The sequence below is a fragment of the Zalophus californianus genome, chromosome 14 (genome assembly GCF_009762305.2).
Source record: "Zalophus californianus isolate mZalCal1 chromosome 14, mZalCal1.pri.v2, whole genome shotgun sequence".
NCBI classification, from domain to species: domain Eukaryota; kingdom Metazoa; phylum Chordata; class Mammalia; order Carnivora; family Otariidae; genus Zalophus; species Zalophus californianus.
Genome location: NC_045608.1, coordinates 80,508,249 through 80,516,503, shown reverse-complemented (window position 1 = coordinate 80,516,503; position 8,255 = coordinate 80,508,249). Strand labels below are relative to the sequence as shown.

The 8,255-nt window shown below is 45.5% G+C and overlaps 1 pseudogene; it reads right to left on the bottom strand.

Moving 5' to 3' along the window:
* Positions 1-2,409: 2,409 nt before the first annotated feature.
* On the bottom strand, positions 2,410-3,627 carry LOC113913222 (annotated as a pseudogene).
* Positions 3,628-8,255: the final 4,628 nt, after the last annotated feature.

Sequence of the window (8,255 nt, the reverse complement as noted above, 5' to 3'; positions counted from 1 at the left end):
ATAGATTTTTGTAGATTTTGAATCTTGTAACTTTTACTTCATTTGTCAGTTTTTGTAGTTTTTTGATGGAGTATTTAGGGTTTTCTCTCTCTATATATAGTATCATGTCATCTTCAAATAGTTTTACTTCTTCCCAATTTGGATGCCTTTTATTTCTTTTCCTGTCTGATTGCTATGGCTAGGACTTACAGTGCTGTTTGAGAAGTGACAAGGGTGAACATTCTTGTCTTGTTTCTGATCTTAGAGGAAAAGCTCTGTTTTTCTTCATAGAGTATATTAGCTGTGGGTTTGTCACATTTGGCCTTTGTTGAGAGTTTTTATCCCGAATGGATGTTGAATTTTGTCAAGTGCTTTTTCAGCGTCTATTGAGATGGTCACATAATTTTTATCTTTCAGTTAATACGGTGTATCACGTTGATTTTTGTGGATATTGAACCATTCTTGCATCCTCAAAATAAATCCCACTGACTGTGGCGAATGATCTTTTTAATGTATTGGTGAATGTGGTTTGCTAATATTTTAAGGATTTTTGAATTGATGTTCATCAGGGATATTGGCCTATTGTTTCCTTTTTTTGTAGTGTCTTTGGTTGTGGTATGCGGGTAATGCTGGCCTTGTAGAATGTATTTGGAAGATTTCTTTCCTCTTCTAGTTTTCAGAATAGTTTGAGAAGAATAGGTATTAACTCTTCTTTAAATGTTTGGTAGGATTCACCAGTGAATGCTCTTTCATTAATTGGGATTTGTCTGATTACCGATTCAATTTCATGACGTAATCATTCAGTTCAGATTTTCCATTTTTCCTGAATCTGTTTTGAAAGATTGTTTTTCTTGGAATGTATCCATTTTTTCTAGGTCATCCAATTTGTTGATACGTAAGTTTTCTTAGTAGTCTTTTGTAGTTCTTTGTATTTCTGTGCCGTTGGTTGTTACTTCTCTTTGATTTCTGATTTTGTGTGTCCTCTTTTATTTCTTGGTGAGTCTGGCTATCAATTTTATCTTTCCAAAGAGCCAGCTCTTGGTTCTGTTGATCTTTTCTATTGTTTTTTTATTTTATTTTTTTGTCTCTTTCATTTAATTTCTGCTCTGATTTTTATTATTTTCTTCCTTCTAATTTTAGGCTTTGTTCTTTTTCTAGTCCTTTTTTGGTGTAAGGTTAGATTGTTTGAGGTATGTCTTTTTTCTTCAGGTACACCTGTATTGGTATAAACTTCCCTCTTAGAACTGCTTTTGCTGCGTCCCAAAGATTTTGGGTTGTTTTCATTTTCATTTATCTCCTTTTTCTTTTTTAATTTCCTATTTGGTTTCTTCATTGACCCTTTGGTTGTTTAGTGCCACATGTGTGCAGTTTTCCAGTTTTTTTTTTCTTGTAATTGATTTCTAGTTTCATCCAAGGTGTTCAGAAAAGATGCTTAATATGATTTAAATCTTCTTAAAATTGTTGAGCTTTGTTTTGTGGCTGAACATGTGAGCTATCCTGGAGGATGTTCCATGTGCACTTGAATAGAATGTGTATTCTGTTTTTTGGATGGGATGTGTTACATATATCTGTTAAGTACACCTGGTTTAAGGTGCCATTCAAGGACACGGATTCCTTATTGACTTTCTGCCTGGATGATCTATGATTGATGTCATGGGATGTTAAAGTCCTTTACTATTATCGTATTACAGTCAATGTCTCCCTTTTTATCTGTTAACATTTTCTTTAAGTGCTCCAATGTTGGTGCACAGATATTTGTTGTTATGTCCTCCAGTTGGATTGGTCCTCTTATTCTGTAATGCCCTACTTTGTCTCTTGTTACAGTCTTTGTTTTGAACTTTGTCAAATATGTATTGCTACCCCATCTTTTTTCCCCCCATTTGCATGGAATATGTTTTTCCCTCTTATTTTTCAGTCTGTATGTGTCTTTAGGTCTGAAGTGAGTCTCTTCTAAGTAGCCTACAGATGCATCTTCCTTCTTTAATCCATTCAAACACCCCATGTCTTTTATTGGAACATTTAGACCATTTACATCCTAATTATTGATAGGTATGTACATCTTGCCATTTTGTTAATTGTTTTCTGGTTGTTTTTCTAGTTCTTCTCTGTTCTTTTACTCTTTCCTTGTGATTGTCTTTAGTGTTATTGTTGGCTCTTTCCTATAATTTGTGTGTATTTATTATAGGTTTTCAGCTTGTGATTGCCATAAAATTCGTGTATAACAACCTAACACCATTGCTATGCTTTGCAGGATATGGGGGAGAGCGGTGCACAGTGGAAGAGGAAAGAATCCATCCCAACAATTATATTGAACATTTCTCAACTGTCAGTATCAAAAACTAATTTCTAAAACACAAGTATATAAACAGGAGTCATCTAGCTTGTGGCTAACTGAAATGCATATGCAATATAGTTGTAACCACATTCATCTTATTTACCTCTAATTTTAAAATAATTCATTCCCTTCTGGGGTATGCAAGTGAGGAAGGGAGAAAGTGATACATCTGTTATACCAGCTGAGGCCAAGGATGTCAATGCTTCAGGAAGATGCAGTCTAGAGAACTTTATTAGGCACCAGAGGGGTTCCTTTCTCAGCCAAGATGTCACCATTTAAGTCACTTCTGAATTTTGTTTCAAGCTTATACTGTGCAAATTCTAGTCTTGGTTAAGGATAATCTCCAAGAGTTTCCTGAGTCACTCTCTGGACTCTCTCTTTTTCTATTCTGTTTTCATGAAGGATACTTGAATCCATGTGCATATCCAGCTCAAGTGTTCTTTCTTGAAGGGGTGTAGTAGAGTTATGAGTTTCAAAGGTCTGATTATACTGTTTAAAAACAACAGCCTTGGGGCACTTGGGTGGTTCAGTTGGTTGAACTGCTGACTCTTAATTTTGGCTCAGGTCATGATCTCAGGGTTGTGGGATCGAGCCCCAAGTCAGGCTCCCTGCTCAGCAGGGAGCAGGGAGATTCTCCCCCGACCCCGTGCCTCCCCCTGATCCTGCTCTCTCTCTCTCTAAAATCTTTAAAAAAATAAAAACAATAGTCTTAAGAGTGTCCAGACACCAGCTTCTGAGGTCCATTTTCACAGTCGTCTAGTGCTTGCTAGCAACGGTCCGTGCCTGACCCAGAAGGGGTGTATTACTCTTCAGCTGGGGGAGGAAGTGGAGGTGTGGGGAGTCTGGGAACAAGGCACCACACAAGCAGGTCTGTACTGGTTTGGCTTTCTATACTGTGTTCCCCAGGCAATTCGAGTCCACATTGCATTCTCCTCAGCGTCTCTGAAGCCGACCATCACGTTTTCTAAAACTCTCTGAAGAATTTTCGCAAGTGAACTTCTGAATTGTTCCATAACAAAAAGGTCAAGGTCTTTATCTGGTCCTTTACTCATCTGAAAAACATCCCAAACTTCCTAGTGCTGATGAAGCAGAATATAAAGGATGTCTAATAGGGCTGCATCATGGAGACTTGCACCCTTCTCCTCACAGAGCAGAACAAGGTCCTGAACAAGAGATTCCTTTCTCTGCCAGAAGTTGATGGTCTGCAGTTGATTTTTCAGACAAAAATTCCCAGGCTTGGAGGATTGTCGTCATTTCAGTCATTGGGATTTTCAAGATGGTCCTCTTGATAAACTCGGCCCAGTTTCATCCATCTCTTTGGCGTGTCTGACATCACCAGCCGTGTCTCTTCTCTTGCTGCTTTTAAAATTCTCTTTATCTTTAATCTTTGACATTTTAATTAGTATGTGTCATAGTGTGAACTTCTTGTTTGAAACTGTTTCTTTTTTTTTTTTTTAAAGATTTTATTTATTTATTTGACAGAGAGAGACACAGCGAGAGAGGGAACACAAGCAGAGGGAGAGGGAGAGGGAGAAGCAGGCTTCCCGCCGAGCAGGGAGCCCGATGCGGGGCTCGATCCCAGGACCCTGGGATCATGACCTGAGCCGAAGGCAGATGCTTAACGACTGAGCCACCCAGGCGCCCCGAAACTCTGTTTCTTGAACCCGAATGTCTGTTTTGTTCCCCAAGTTAGGGAAGTTTTCAGCTATTATGTCTTCAAATAATTGTTCTGCCCCTTTCTCTCCCTCTTCTCCTTCTGGGTTTCTGATAATGTGAATGTTTTCTCCCTTTATACTGTCCAAGAGGTCCCATTAACCTAGCCTCATTTAAATTTTTGTTTTTCTGTTCAGCTTAGGTGATTTCCATCACCGTCTTCCAGATTGTTGATCCATTCTTCTGCATTTTTCTAACCTGTTGATTCCCTTGAGTGTATTTTTCATTTGTTACTGTTTTCTTCAGTCCCGCCTGGTATTTTTTTTATATTTTCTATCACTTGTTGAAGGTCTCACTGAGTTCATCCACTCTCCTCTCCATCCCGGTGGGCATTTGGGATTCTGTATCCGGTAGACTGTTTATCTGCCTTTCATTTAGCTCTTTTTCTAAGGTTTTGTCTCCTTTTGTTTGGAGCATATTTTTGGGTCTCGCTTTGCATTACTTTGTGTTGGCTTCTATGAATGGGGTGGAAACCTTCCATGAAGGATTGATCTTGTGTGGGTGGCCCCCGTGTAGACCGTGTGTGCCCGGGGACTGTGGCTGGAGCTGTTGCCGTCAGAGGCTGGGGGTCTTGGAGAATGCTGTGCTGGGGCGAGCCTGGTGCGGTGGCTGGAACCGAGGCTGGCGTGGGCTGGGGCAGGGGCGGGTGCAGGGCTCTCCACACCGAGGGGGCCCTGGCTGGAGGCTGCAGGCGAGTCAGAGGCGCCAGCCTTGTGTGGCCCCAGGGCTCTGCAAGCAGGGGGTGCGTTGGCGGGGCGGCTGGACGGGGGGCAGGTGTGGGCTGGGGAGGTCCCTGGACGCTCGGTGCAGGGACTGCCCGGGCAGGGTGTCCAGAGCGGAGGTGGGCAGGGGCCAGTGGTTCCTGGAGTGCTCTGAGCACAGGGTTGCCTGTAGGGCAGCTGCCGCTGAGCCGGGCATTGGCCCCAGGGGTCCCGGGGGGCAGTCCTCTGTTGGGTGGCACGGGACCGCGGTGTCGCAGTGTGCTCTGCGCCCATGTCACCTCGGCGAGCTGGTCAGAGCGGTTGCGCTTGCTGAGCAGGGGTGGCCCAGTGTGTGCCCTCTGGGGTCCGCTTGGGACAGCTGCGGCCGGTGGAGGCTAGGAACCTGCGGCTCACGGAGGCGACGGGCCAGCCAGGGCATCTAACAAGGAGGAAGGGGGCCGGGGAAACCGGGCCCTCGCTGCTTGCCGGGCTCTGGGTCTGGCTCCCTTCTATTTTCGCTGCCCTTTTAAACTCTGCCTTTTCTTCTGTGCTCAATGGACCCTTGGGTGTACCCCCCCGCACTCCCAGCTTCGGCAGCGCTGCCTTCGTCTGTGTCCATCGCTCCTGCTGTTCCTCCCGCGCTCGCTCGCTTGCTGTCTATCTGTGTCTCTGGTGCAGATGCTGCTCAGTCCGCCCTCAGCTCTTCTCCCGGAGACATTGCTCTGTCCAAGCTGGAGACTGGATGCAGGAGGGGAGTTCGGGATCCTCCGATGTGGTCGGGTTGGACTGGAGATCTTGAGGAGCTATTTTTAACCCACCAAAATGTTCCAGCACAAGGAATAACAAGTAATTCTTAAAATGTATTCTATGCCAAATAGAAGAGTTTACTTTGTGTGCAGGATTTATTGCTGGCTGGCAGCACGATTTCTATTAAATGGAAAACTGATTCAAGGACCTTGAAATGTTACTGGTGGAGTAGTTTTCTTAACGACCCAGAGAAGCAAATGACCTGTAAATGAGTTCTCAAAGTCAGCGTCTGGGGGTGCAACATTTGGGAAAATGATTTTTGCTGTCATTTTAGCTTTTTTTTCAATAGACAAGATTGGTATTTAGAGCAAAGTATGGTTTTTGGAATAAGACCCACGTAATGGTAATGGCTGGAAAGTCATAATTTCAGTTTAAAGCCAGTTTTACTTCTACCTCTTTAGAAATCGAGGCATGACCATGGGAGCAGCCCATCTGAGTTTGGCTGTAATTTCGGTTTGGCGTGGGATGCGGGGGCAACCTTTAGAATCATCTTTCAAATATGCAGCAATACGACCAGGTTCATGATAGGTGAATGACAAAAGTGAAATTGTTTGCATAGACTACTTTGCAGAAAATTTATGTTGGAGGATGAACAAAAAGAAAGGAAACTCATTGGTAAGAAAGGAGAAAAGGCTATTTTCTCTACCATTACCTCATCTCTGCTACCTGTAAGAATCCCAACAGCTGTTCCTCTGAGAGTTAATTTAAAAAGGGACTTTCGCTGTGTTCCCAATTATAACCGTGACAGTATTTCCACTTACATAAGGCTATCCTCTCCACAACTTGCTCGACATACGTTACCTGGTTTGATCACTGGGGAGGCAGGTAGGGCAGACCCCACACTTAACAGAAAGTCTCGATGTGGTGGAGCGAATTCACTGCGTCTTCCGATGAGCGCTCACGTGGGCGTGAGCACAAATGGGACCCGGCCTGTCTCTCCCCACCAGGCGCTGCTGGCACTGAGTGGATTCTCAGATGCTGTCCTTTAAGATCGGACACATCTTACGGATTTTTCTTTCTTTCATCCTGGGGAATGGGGAATTGATAGATGTTGGAGCCTGACTTCCTCTCTCCCAGATTAACGCTGGGGTTCTGGCTACACCTCCTGATCTGTCCGCACGTCCGTTTCCCACCGTACAAGGCCGCCTGCACTGGCGCAATCACGTGATCTAATGCAGCTTCTCTGCCTATTTCATAAGCGCTTGGGGATGCTCTCTGTCAGGGTGTAGGAAAATAAGTAACATTGGGTCTTCTGGAAGAGTGGAGGATAAAGAACGAAGTCTGATCTCACCAGCAGGTGGTGCTGTGACAACAGCAATCGAGAGAAACCGGGGGGGGGACAAGTTGGGTGGGCTCCAGAGACAGGCCCTGGTGCCCCCTTCAGAGCTGGTATACCCTATTCCGTGGGCACACGCCGAGCAGCCCATGCTTTATCCAACACCAAACCACTTCTAGGTTCCTCGATCGGGACCTTTGAGTCTTCAACAAGACTGCAAGTTTGCTAGGCTTCTGCCCTAACCCCTTCCTCCCCCTGTCCCCGACCCTTTCCCAATCCCCGGGCCTTCCTGGAGGAAGCAGGGACTGTGGCAGGGGAGGATGCCCTTCTCTCTCATACTCACCTCGGAAAGCCCTTGGCTTCGGGGACCTTCACAGGTTAAGCACTTTAGTTTTATAAGCAGTTCTACCTGTAGTATCAGATGCCACCTTGATGAGGAGAAGTGAAGTAGGGCACTCCTGTGCAATCCCAGAGCTTCCCAAGTGTGCTCCGATCCACGTGGAGCAGGGCAAAGATGGAGGAAGGCAAGGTGCTGGTGGCTGGGGCCAGGAGAGGGAGCCTGAGCTGGTTTTGCTTCCTGGCTAGAGCGCAGCACTCTGCGTAGGCTTGGGCAGTCTCGTCCCTTGGTGCCTGGGTCTCTTACCGGGCTGAGTTCATCCTTCTGTGGTCTTCGTGGTTTCCAAAGAGCATGTATACAAGTAGCCAGACCCAGAAGGAAGCACGGACATTACCAAGACAAGGCTGGTCCACTGATCTGGCCCCCCCAGCGAAAGGGCAGACAGTCCATCACTGAGTCTACACGTGGAGAAATACTATTTGGCCGGTCCTGGCGCTGAGCTAGCCAGGGACCACTGGAGGGCAGGCCTGAAAAGGAAGACAGGTCTGCCTGGGAAGCTGGTCCATGTGAGAGAGAGAGATGACTAACAGCATCTTCAACATATGGTTCACGAGATGCGGGGTTGGGGTGAGGGGGGGGGTGCTAGAGTCTGCAAAAGCTAGTAAGCTCGCAATATTGGATTTCCTGGTGGACCCCACTATGCTAACGTTACGTCTGCTAGAGGTGGGGAGGTGGGCAGCCAGCTCCTGACTTTCACTGTTCACATAAAGGTCTAGTAACCTGTTCATGTGGCTCAAGGGGCCCCTGAGAGAACTGGAAAGAACTAGGCTTTGTGGGAGGAGTTTCCCAGGGATCTCCTCTATATAACGTCTGTCTATCCATCCCTGCATGATTCTAAAAGGAAATAGAAAGGCTTTAAGACCAGCTCTGCATAGGGTCAATTTCATTAGCTCATTCAAGGTCGGTTAACCTGTTGGGAGTTTTCCCTTCCAAAAAAAAGGCAGAACTATCTGGTAGCCCCAAAGTTACATCCATTCATTCCAAACCCAAGCTGGGTGTGATCTTGTAGACACACCTGGCTCCTGGGACAAAAGCAGATGGGTCCAA